We start from the raw sequence: 12,349 nt of genomic DNA, 5'->3' as shown, positions 1-12,349 counted from the left end.
AGTTTAATTGATCTTTTATGTTTTTAATAGGTACACTGCAGTTTCCCCATAGGTAACTTTCTTTTTCCGTGTCCTTACATGGTGCACAGATAACATATCATTAGGGATGAGCTGAACACTCCCCCGGTTTGGTTTGCACCAGAACATGCGAACAGACAGCTTAAAGGCTTAAAGGCTTATATGCAAGTTATTGCCATAAAAAGTGTTTGGGGACCCAGGTACTGCCCCAGGGGACATGTATCAATGCAAAAAAAGTTTTTAAAACCGCAATTTGCTCAGGAGCAGTAATTTTATTACTGCTTAAAGTGAAACAATAAAAATGAAATATTCCTTTAAATAGCATGCCCGGGGGCCCCCTTAGTCTGCCTGTAAGGTAGATCATCTTTCCCACGTTTATAACAGTAATGTAGCAAAATTACATTTCTAAAGGAAAAAAATGTCATTCAAAAATTGCTCATGGCTATAATGTATTGTCAGATCCCAGCAATATACATAAAAAATCATTGAAAAAAATCCTGCGACAAAAAAAAAATAGCTTGGGTGTCCCCCCAAAATCGATACCAGCCTCTTATCTCAGCATGCAACCTGGAAAGCCACAGAAAAAGGGGGGGGGGGGCGAGAGCGCCCCCCTCTTGAACCATACCAGGCCACATGCCCTGAACATAGTACCTTGTCCAGGCCACCCCAAAGCACCTTGTCCCCATGTTGATGGGGACAAGGATCTCATCCCCACAACCCTTGCCTGGTGGTTGTGGGGGTCTGCGGGCGGGGGGCTTATCGGAATCTGGAAGCCCCTTTTAACAAAGGGCCCCATCTGATGTCACATGATGTCAGAAGGGACGTGGTCACCCGGCTACATCACTGGGTAGCCCCGCCCTTGGCTATATAGCAGCTGTCACCACTAAAAGGCTGCAGTCAGCGGGAAATATATATCAAATACACTGCCTTTAACTAGCCTGTCTGCCTAATCTAGCTCAAGCTATCTCCGTCCACACACTAAACATGGCCACTATGTAAGCAGCCTTATATAGTGTAGGGCATGGACTTCGTCCCCCTGAGCCATGATTGGCCAAAGGCCAATTATGGCTCTCTTAGCAGAGTGCGCTGTGACTGGCCAAAGCATGCATGTCAGGTGCATGCTTTGGCCAATCATCATACAGCAATTATGGGGCATTCTGTGGTGCTCGAATTTCCCGCAAACGCCCCATATGTTCAGTTCATTTTAGAACAAACTAGCACCCGATGTTCGACTTAAACCGTGGACTCATCCCTTCACATCATAATAACAAATAGTAATATAGTAATAATGAAAGAAGGAGAAAGAAAAAAAGGAAACTTAAATAAATGGAAACTGAATAATAACTAAGAATAAAATGAATAATAAAATATGTAAATCACATTTATTAGATGTATTAAATACTTCTAATTAAAATATCAATTTACAGCTTATAATATAGTCATTGCATGCTAACTATATAAAACTGTCAACAGTGTGTGTATGCAACTCCTAAAGTATTACAGCATTACCTCCTACAGATTGCAACTACCAACAACACACTATGCTTTTTGTTATGTTGTTATGTCCAAATAATCACACAATAATAAAGAAAGTATAATGATTCTCCTTTTAACTAAATTGAAAATTCTAAATGATTTTCCATTTAACTAAGCTGAGCATTTTCACTAATATGAAACTATGTTCGAAACCGATTATGAAAGTCTCAGCTTCTTACTTACTACACTGTCATTGTGGTTTTATACCCATAATTATGCGGAAGTCTTAGATACAAAAGTTCAACAAGCGAAAGGAAGACATAGAACACAGGATACAGAACAGACAGATGTTAAAAAAACAATGTGCAGGGCCTAGGATGAGTCAGAAGTAATGCATGGAGGATACTTAATCTTTAGACACTTTGATAAATACACCCATTGACTTAATTTACAAATGTTTTGGAGAAGTTCATAGATGGAGGAATCTGTTTCCCGGAAGTATTATGATTGTCAACTATCATCATTTATACTGTATTTGTATTTCTATTGTATTTACACTTGCAAATTTAAGTTATTTCTTCTGTCATCAAGGATAGTACTGCATATTTGTACAGGAATCTCTGAAACAATTTCCTTTTATGTATGAGCATGTACAACATCATCTTTTATAGGTTATGAAAGGATAAATGGTGTCTATAATTATACAGATAAAAAGTAAATGCATTAATTTAAAACACTTGTTGTTGAGCCAAGAAAAGTGAGTTACAGATTAAAATAAACCTTTATTAGGAGGTTTGTGAAGGTTTTCACTTACATGGTAGCTTCCTTTTGAAAATACGAATTGCCTGACTGTACAAACATTTCTAAGACAGTGACCTGAGACAAGTTTTCAAGTTGTAGAAGTATTTTTTTGTTAATTTGGATGCTGGGTTCCACTTAATATCCATACCAGACCCAAAGGGCCTGGTAATGGACTGGGGGGAGGGGAACTATGCCGTTTTTTTTTAAATTATTTTCATCTATATTGCTGGGAACCGATAATACATAACAGCCGCAAGTAGTTTTAAATTAAATTTTTTTCCTTTAGAAATGTCATTTTGCTGTGGTATTGTTCTAAACACAGGAAAAATTTGCTACTTTACAGCCATACTAAAGACACCCCCCAGGCATGATATTGAAAGGAATATTTTGTTATTGTTTCACTTTAAGCATTATTAAAATCACTACTCCCAAAAAAACTGCCTTTTTAAAACTTTTTTTTGCATTGATACATGTCCACCGGGGAAGGATCCGGGTCCCCAAACACTTTTTATGGCAATATATCTTACATATTATTGGAAAGAACACACTGCTGACAAGAGCAAGAAGGGTGCTGCTCACCCCTATAAATCAGAAAAATAAAACAAATTCCCCCACCAACGGGATTTTTAGGCAGCAATAAACAATAAGCGTAGTATAATATAAAAAAAGATTATTTTATTGTATGGTAAAAACATGAGCTTCACCCAGGTATTTAAAACAAAAAATAGATAGAACCAAGCTTTTGTATACAAAAATTACAATGACATCAATGGGCATACACTAAGCAGACCTAACTATAAATATACTGTATAAAATTAGTAACAGCAAAAAGAAATATTTTATAGTTCTAACGCGTTTCAACCACTAGGGTCTTCTTCAGAGATAGTCTGTTGATAGAGAGACAAGATAAAACTTAATAAATCTATCGAATAGTGTTAGTATTAAACATATTCTAAATTTGTTAGTGTAATTACCCAGTATAGTATTGCCAAGAGGTTCATGTAAATTATAGTGCTTAATGGTGGAGTTTACCCAGGTTCATGCTTAGACGTCCCTCACACGTTAAAGAAGGTACATGGTCCATACATCTCGCCACAGAGTCCAGCAGTGGGGTGAGAGTCGGAAGCCCAAAGGAGCGGCTCACGAGCGGTCACACGACAAAAACCCTATGCCCCACAAAGATTGTAGGAAGTAGGTGCAAACGTAGGCAGCCTGCCTGTATGGTAAGCCACGCCTGTGATGAAAATCCCAACATAATCGGAATTAGACATATATATTTTTATTTTTTATATTTTATATATAAGCCCACATGTGTGGTATGAAAAAAGTGGTTGAAACGCGTTAGAACTATAAAATATTTCTTTTTGCTGTTACTAATTTTATACAGTATATTTATAGTTAGGTCTGCTTAGTGTATGCCCATTGATGTCATTGTAATTTTTGTATACAAAAGCTTGGTTCTATCTATTTTTTGTTTTAAATACCTGGGTGAAGCTCATGTTTTTACCATACAATAAAATAATCTTTTTTTATATTATACTACGCTTATTGTTTATTGCTGCCTAAAAATCCCGTTGGTGGGGGAATTTGTTTTATATATCTTACATATAAGCCTTTAAAATTAGCACTTTTGATTTTTCATGTTCGTGCCCCATAGACTTTAATGGTGTTTGTGTGTTCGAACAAATGTTTGGCCTGCTGGCATATTCTGCTGCAAACCAAACGGACTCATCCCTACTCTTAATATCTACAAATTTCACTCTTTTTGTCTGCACTTCTGCAGAGAAGTCAGGAAATAATGAAACTTTCACCTCATTAAATCTTTCATTTCTCTCGTTTTTCATAAAATATTATTTCTCTGTCCTTAACCACATCCCGTGTCACCCGGACACGGCGCATCTCGGATCGGCAGGAGGGCTCTGTGATTGGCCCTCCTGATCACATGACGGCCATGTCCAATCACGGCCGTCATGTGATGTAAACAAAAAGCCGGTTGCTAGGCAATCGGCTCTCCTCTCCTCACACGGAAGTCGTCGCTGAGGAGAGGAGAGCAGATCGCTGCAGCCGGCTGGTGATCAGTGAGTATGAGCTGTTTTTACAGCTTTTTACTAACTGATCACCAGTCTAGTATAAACCTACAGTGTAAACACACATGTAACCACAATACACATGTCACCACACATGTCCCCAAAACACACATGTCCCCAAATAATAAAAAGACATGTCCCTAAATAAAAAAAACACATGTCCCCCACATATGTCCCACTAAAATCACATGTTCCAATGATTATCTGCACACATATGTACGTGATCACCTGCACACATATGTACATGATCATTTGCGTACATATGTCTGTGATCACACAAACCAATTATTATACACTTAACAGAATTTTTTTACCAAAAACATGCAGCAGAATACATTTTGGCTTAAATTTATGACAAAATTAGATGTTATTGGATTTCTTTTAAAATAGAAAAAAGAAAATATTGTTTTTTTTCCAAATTTCCCCTTTTTTTGCGCTTATATCGCAAAAAATTAAAAACGGAGTCGTGAATAAATACCACCAAAATAAAGCTCTATTTGTGCGAACAAAATGATAAAAATTTCATTTGGGTACAGTGTAGCATGACTGCGCAATTGTCATTGAAAATGCGAGAGCGATGAAAGCTGAAAATTGGGCTGGGAAGGAAGGGGGCGAAAGTGTCCTGTATTGTAGTGGTTAAAGAAAAGAAGTCTCATAATCACTGATCTTGGCATCCCTCCCGGGCAAGACATTTTCTGTGGGACTTCCAGCCATTTTGCCAGGAAGTCTCTCATGTTATTCCCTTTGCTTTTCTCTGGTAGTCCAATTATTCGAACATTATTTCCCCTCAGCCAATTTTCCAGGTACTCTAATCTGTTATTTTGTTTCTCAACTGTTCCCGTTAAAAGTTAAAATTCTTTTTTCATAGGTGTTATCAGATCCTCAATTCCACTGACTCTGCCTTCCAACCCGGTAGTGCGCTCCTGCACTTTCTGAAGATCATGCCTAACAAACGTCATCTCCTCCTTAATAGATTTTAATTATTATTATTATTGAAGGTACTTATATAGCCCTGTCAATTTACGCAGGGCTTTACATATACATTGTACATTCACATCAGTCCCTACCCTCAAGGAGCTTACAATCTAAGGTTCCTAACTCACATTCATATACTAGAGTCAATTATTTAATTTTTTTAGACAGAAGCCAATTAACCTACCAGCATGAGGAAACCGGAGTACCTGGAGGAAACTCACGCATGCACAGGAAGAACATGCAAACTTCAGGCAGGTAGTCTCGTGGTTGGGATTTGAACCAGCGACCAGCGACCATGTGTCATAAATGCTAGAGCAAGTTTACACCCATTAACTGTGTTCAATACCTCTCTCAGAGATGGTTCTTCTACTGTTGAAAATTTTTAAAACTGAAAGATCATGCAGTCCTGCTACAATTGGGGTAGAGGGTGTTGAGGCCATTTTGGCTGACTTACTCTGCGTATTTAACCTCTTAGACGGTGATAAGGATATGTAAGGTTGTTGTGTTTTTCCAATATTTTGAGATGGGTTATGGGCAAACCCTTACAATTTAGCAGGTGCTTCCTTGGTTTTGTTTTTTACTATCTTTTGCTACTGTGAGCTTGAGACATCATGTGACATTGATGTATCACCCTTCTTTTGTCATAGTTCTCTGTCTTGTCTCAAGCTGTAAGCTGATTGCCAGATATATTTCCCAGGTCCCTGTCAGGGCTGGCTTAACCCTTCCTTCTCTGGGCTGGCTGCTCAGCTGTCAGCTAATTGCCAGCTCTCTTCTCTCTCCACAGTTACCAGCTGTTCCTGATGATGCTCATTCTGACCTGCCTACTTAAAGCCTTCCAGCTCACTTCACCTCTGCCTTCGCCTTGGTCACATCACTAGAAACCATCTCCTGCAGTTTTTTTAAAGACTGGCTTGCTAACATCCCTTCTGGCTCCTTATCCTGCTTGCTGTTATTTTACTTGGATCCCTGACTTCTGGCCTGGCTGACTACCCAATCTGGTTACTGGACTCTGGCTATGCTTGACTACGCTTTTTCTATTTACCTTTTTATTTTTATTAATAAACAAGTGTGATTTAATTGTACTTCTGTCTCAGTCTGATTCATGGTTTCTGACAGTAGGCGAAGGCCATGAATTCAGAAAATACAGTGAATCTACTTGTTGGTAATATTTTTTCCAGATTGGAGGAGTAAGATCACCGCATAGATCAGTTTGCCATGGCGTTACAAAAGCTCCTGAATCACACAGCTCACCTGGAATCCCCCACAGTGGCGGCTCTGGTACAACCTGAGTTGCAGGCTGTCCCTGCTGCGCCAGTCTCTGTGCAGGCACCCGCCTTGAGTATTACCTCTATAAGAGGTATGTCTGGTTCCGCTCTGCTTCCCCAGCGATTTGGGGGCAATCCAGTTCAATGCAGAGGGTTTCTCAATCAGGTTGAGATATACTTCGAGATGCTGCCCCAGGCGTTTCCCACGGATAGAAACAAAGTAGGTTTCGTGATATATTTGCTTTCTGAGAGAGCCTTGGCCTGGGCTAACCCTCTATGGGAGATGCAAAAACCTGTTGTCTTGAGTTACCCTCAGTTTGTGGCCTCCTTTAAAAGGGTATTTGACGTTCCCGCACGCTCCGCTTCTGCTGCCAAGTGCCTCATGTCCATCAAACAGAGTACGAGAACTGTTGCCGACTACGCCATTGAATTCCGTACTCTGGTAGCAGAGGTTGCTTGGAACAATGAGGCCCTCATGGCTGCTTTTTCTCATGGTCTCTCGGATTACATGAAGGATGAGATAGCAGCCCGAGATCTACCCACTGAGCTGGAGAGCTTGATCTCGTTTGCCATCCTCATTGACTCCAGACTCAGAGAAAGACTTTCTCTTAAGGAGTGCTTGCGGAAGCCTCCTGTATGTTTGCCTCCGAGCTTTGTAGTCCCACCCATGCCTCCCTCACCTCCCACGCCTCCTGGTACAGAGTTGGTCAGTGAAGATGAACCCATGCACCTGGGCTTCACGCGTCTCTCTGCGAATGAGAGAGCCTTTAGGAGGAGGGAGAGATTGTGCCTTTATTGTGGCCAGGCAGGTCACTTTTTGAAGTCTTGCCCTACCCGTCCAGGGAACGCCCGAACCTTGAGGTCCTGTCATGGACAGACCTTAGGTGGCGTTGTTTCATCCCCAGTTATCCAGAAGGATAAGCCCCTGGTTTTGGTCACCCTTTTTTGAGCTGAGTCAACCATCAAGATACAGGCTCTAATCGACTCTGGGGCTGCAGGCCTGTTCATTGATGCTGCATTTGTTAGGCAGCACTCGATTCCACTGTAGCTGCGTGACACTCCACTTGCCATTGAGGCTCTTGATGGGAGACCTTTACAGCCTGCCCATGTAACTCATGAGATGGTTCCGTTGTCCATGGCCGTAGGGGATCTTCACCATGAGATAATCCAATTCCAAGTTACTTCCTTACCCAGGTTTCTGCTGGTTATTGGTTATCCTTGGTTACAGATGCACAACCCCTCTTTTGATTGGCTCTGTGCTGAGGTTCTCTCCTGGTCACCACAATGTAGTGAGACATGCTTCCTGAAGGTATCCAAGGTCCCGTGCACCTCTTCACTCCCCTCCCTGCCGGAGGAGTACCGTGATTTTACCGATGTCTTTGATAAAGGTCAAGCCAGTAGTTTGTCTCCACACCAGTCTTATGATTTTGCAATTGACCTTCAAACTGGTGCCATACCCCCTCGTGGCCGGGTTTACCCTTTGTCGATCTTTGAGGATAAGGCCACGGAGGAGTATGTTGCTGACGCACTTTCTCAAGGTTTCATCTGCAAATCCTCATCTTCTGCTGGTGCTGGTTTCTTCTTTGTGAAAAAGAAGAGCGGTGAACTGAGACCTTGTATAGATTATAGGGGTCTCAATCGTGTCACGATTACGAATGCCTACCCGATTCCAATGATTACAGAGTTATTTGACCGCCTCAAGGGAGCAACGGTTTTCACAAAGCTTGACTTGAGAGGGGCATACAATCTCATGCACATTAAGGAGGGCGACGAGTGGAAAACTGCATTTAATACCAGAACAGGCCATTATGAATACCTGGTAATGCCTTTTGGCCTTTGTAACGCCCCGGCAGTTTTCCAGGAATTTATTAACGATGTCCTCCAAGATTTGTTGCAGTTGTGTGTAGTGGTTTATCTCGATGATATCCTCATATTTTCCAAGTCCCTGGAGAGCCACCACACAGATGTCTGTCATGTGCTTCAGAAACTAAGGGAGAACAATCTCTATTGTAAACTGGAGAAGTGCGAGTTCCATCGTGAACATGTTACATTCCTGGGCTATGTAATTTCCACTGCTGGTTTTTTAATGGACCCAGAGAAACTTTCGGCAGTTCTACAGGGGCCTTGACCCGTGGGTTTACGTCCTCTGCAGCGTTTCCTGGGCTTTGCCAACTACTATCGGAAGTTTATTCGTAACTTCTCGTCTCTGGTCAAGCCCCTGACTGATATGACCAGAAAGGACGGTAACCCACAGAGTTGGTCTCCGGAGTCCATTAAGACCTTTGAGACTCTCGAGGCTGCCTTTGTTTCTGCTTCTGTGTTGGCACATCCCGATCCTACGTTGCCTTTTAACCAAGTTGATGCTTCTGAGACTGGAGTTGGCGCCCTTCTGTCTCAACGTCCTAACTCTGAGAGCGCTATGCATCCGTGTGGCTACTTTTTCCAAGAAATTGTCTCCTGCTGAGTGCAATTATGAGATTGTTGACAGAGAGCTGTTGGTGATCATTTTATCCCTGAAAGAATGGAGACATCTCCTTGAAGGTACCACTGTGCCTGTTCTTAAGCTTAATGACCATAAGAATCTTACATTCTTGTCTGAGACTAAGCGACTCTCTCCCAGAAGGGCGCAATGGGCTCTTTTCTTGTCAAGCTTTAATTACATTGTCTCATTCTTACCCAGTACTAAGAATGTAAGGGCTGATGCCTTGTCATGACAAATTTTCCTCCACTTCCAAGTCAGAGTCGGTTCCGGTTCCTATGATTCCTCCTGATCGTATCTTGGCTACGGTTCGCACCAGTCTTACTTCTCCTTTGGGTGACAAAATCCTTGCTGCTCAGGTCCATGCTCCTCCTGATAAACCTTGTGACTGCTGCATTGTCCCAGAGAGTCTCCATACTGCTGTGCTCTAGACTTACCATTTTCCCAAGGCAGCTGGCCGTCCTGGGAAGAATCAACTAATTTGGCCATTTCCCAACAATTCTGGGAATTTACGGGCTGATGTTACTACCTTTGTAGCTACCTGTCCCGTGTGTGCTCAGAGTAAGACTCCACGACACCTTCCAGTGGGCCTCCTACAACCCATACGCAATGGAGAGAGGTCCTGTACTCACCTGTCTATGGATTTCATTGTGGAGTTGCCCAACTCCCAAGGCAACACTGTTATCCTTATGGTGGTTGACCGGTTCTCAAAGATGTGTCATTGTATTCCACTTAAGAAGTTGCCCACCTCTAAGGAACTGGCTTCCATTTTTGCTTGGGAGATCTTTCACTTACATGGGCTACCCAGGGTGATTGTCTCGGACCGGGGCAGTCAGTTTGTCTCCCGGTTCTGGCAAGCCTTTTGTCCACAGTTGGGAATCCAGCTTGTGTTCTCTTCTGCGTATCACCCGCATCCTAATGGGGCTGCAGAACAAGCCAATCAGTCCTTGGAGCAATTCCTAAGACACCAGTCCATCCAGTTCAACCTGAGTGAGTGTCTACAATTGTCCCTATCCCTGTACATCACACACTCACATTGGTCCTTACCCTCAAGGAGCTCACAATCCATGTCCCTATTCATATACTAAGGCCAATTTTGGACAGAAGCCAATTAACCTACCTGCATGTCTTTGGAGTGTGGGAGGAAACTGGAATACCCAGAAGAAGCCCACACAGGCACAGAACATGCAAACTCCAGGCAGGTAGTGTCGTGGTTGGGATTCGAACCAGTGACCCTCCTTACTGCTAGGTGAGAGTGCTATCCACTACACCACTGTGCCACCCCTGTAGGTACTGTAGGTAGATAGGTCTGTCTAACTCAGTTCTATCTGTCTCATTAAGACAGGGGAAATTCAGATCCCTGAGAAACCTGTCCATTCCATCCCCCATTTCCTCCTGTTGCGATCTATACAAGTCCTCATAATATTCTTTAAACTTGCCCACTATTTCTGGCGTATATGAGGATACCCTTCCATCTCCTATAGTGATAGTGGGTATAACGGATGGGGGGGAGTTTACCCTGACTAATTGTGCCAGCATACGTCCCACACATTCCCCCTCTCCAAAGGCAAATTGTTTCTGGAAGAGATGTTTATTCTCTATTTTGCTAAGGGTCGTTAATTGATAATTTTGTTGTTCCTCTATCCATTTCCTAAGTCTATCCGGTGTTGGGTCATTGATATACTGTTCTTCTGCAGTAGTTACCCTCTCCCCTATTAGTCTCTCCCAGTCCTTAGTCTGTTTTTTCATTTTTGAGATTCGTTGGTAGGGATGGCCTCGTGGTTCGCGGCGACTTTTGCGTGTTTGCGATATGCCAAACTGGCGGGCTATTGGCGCTGTTCGCCCGGTGGACATATGTGTTTACAGTGTGAAAGAACTTTGACCCATGATGACACATCCATCATGGGGTACAGGATAGCCAATTGAGACATTTCAGCACATGGACAATTGGACATTCCCCCTACCTTATAAATAAACCTGATCTGGCGCCCTTTTTACATTCTGTCTTATGTCAGTGTAGGGACAGGATGCTGTGTGGAGCAGGGAGAGACTGTAGTGACACAAATCACTAGCTATTAGGTCCACAAAAGTCCTTTTAAGGACTGGTATAGGTGTAGTACAGTATATAGGGTTCAGTGCACTGCTGTGCTGGTGATTGCAGCTGTCTTTTGTCAGTGTAGGGACTGTGGGACAGTCTGCAAATCACTAGCTACTAGGTCCACAAAGGTCCTTTTAAGGACTGGTATAGGTGTACTATATGGTGTGCAGTATATAGGTGTGTAATACACGTATAAAATACTTGCACATATCGAAAGCATAGTACAGTGCATTTCCACTGTGCAGCATTGTGACTGCTGAGCGGTTCTGCAGCGATACTACAAAGAGTGACAAACGCAATAAAAAAAAGTATTACAACTGGTGTGATAGACCAGTGGCCCCTAAAAACGACAGATTGAAGCGGGGTGTTATATACCTTCTTCCACATACATACTGCACTTCTCTAGAGGCTTTTGTCACAGGGTCATTTAAAAAAATGACAGGTAGAGGAAGAAGCAGGCTCTTCCGCAGGGGTGGCAGGGGTAGGGAAGGAGCAACAGGCTTGAGCCAAAGTGGCAAATTGCAGAAGGTGCGTGCGATTACGTCAAAGGACGCACCAGACTTGGTTGAGTGGCTCACTCAGCCTTACTCTTCTGCACCCTCCTCATCCTCTCGATCTGCACCCTCTTCTTCACTCTCTGCTGTGTGCACCCCCAAAGACACTACCACCAACACCACCACCATATACCTTCCTCTTGAGTCACAGGAATTATTTTCCGATCCATATCAAGACATTTCCGATGCGCAGCCACTCTTGCCATTGGATCAGGAAGAGGAGGTAGCAACAACCGCCACTCAGCAGTCTGACGACAGTACCCAGATCAGCCCAAGGAGGAGGTTGGTCCCCGCTGTTGCTGCCTACTCCAAGATCTCTAATTATAGCGGTGGGGAAGGTCACATTGATGGTGACGTGTCTAGTGATGTCACGTGGGTGCCCACAAGAGAGGAAGAGGAGGGGAGTTCAGAGGGAGATATGGACCAGCAGATAGGGAGGAGAAGCAGGAAGAACTTACATTGCACAGGAGGGACAAAGCAGACTGCTAATGTATCAGGAGCGAGGCATCAACCATGTACGGTCACATCTGGTGCTCCCAGGACGCTGGCACATGGATCCGCAGTGTGGGCTTTTTTTAACGTGTCCACTGCTGACA

This window comes from Lithobates pipiens, unplaced genomic scaffold (genome assembly GCF_037356315.1).
Source record: "Lithobates pipiens isolate NorthernLeopardFrog02 unplaced genomic scaffold, aLitPip1_a1.2 Scaffold_8, whole genome shotgun sequence".
NCBI lineage: Eukaryota > Metazoa > Chordata > Amphibia > Anura > Ranidae > Lithobates > Lithobates pipiens.
The sequence above is the reverse complement of the archived record's forward strand: the minus strand, read 5'-3'. Positions refer to the sequence as shown.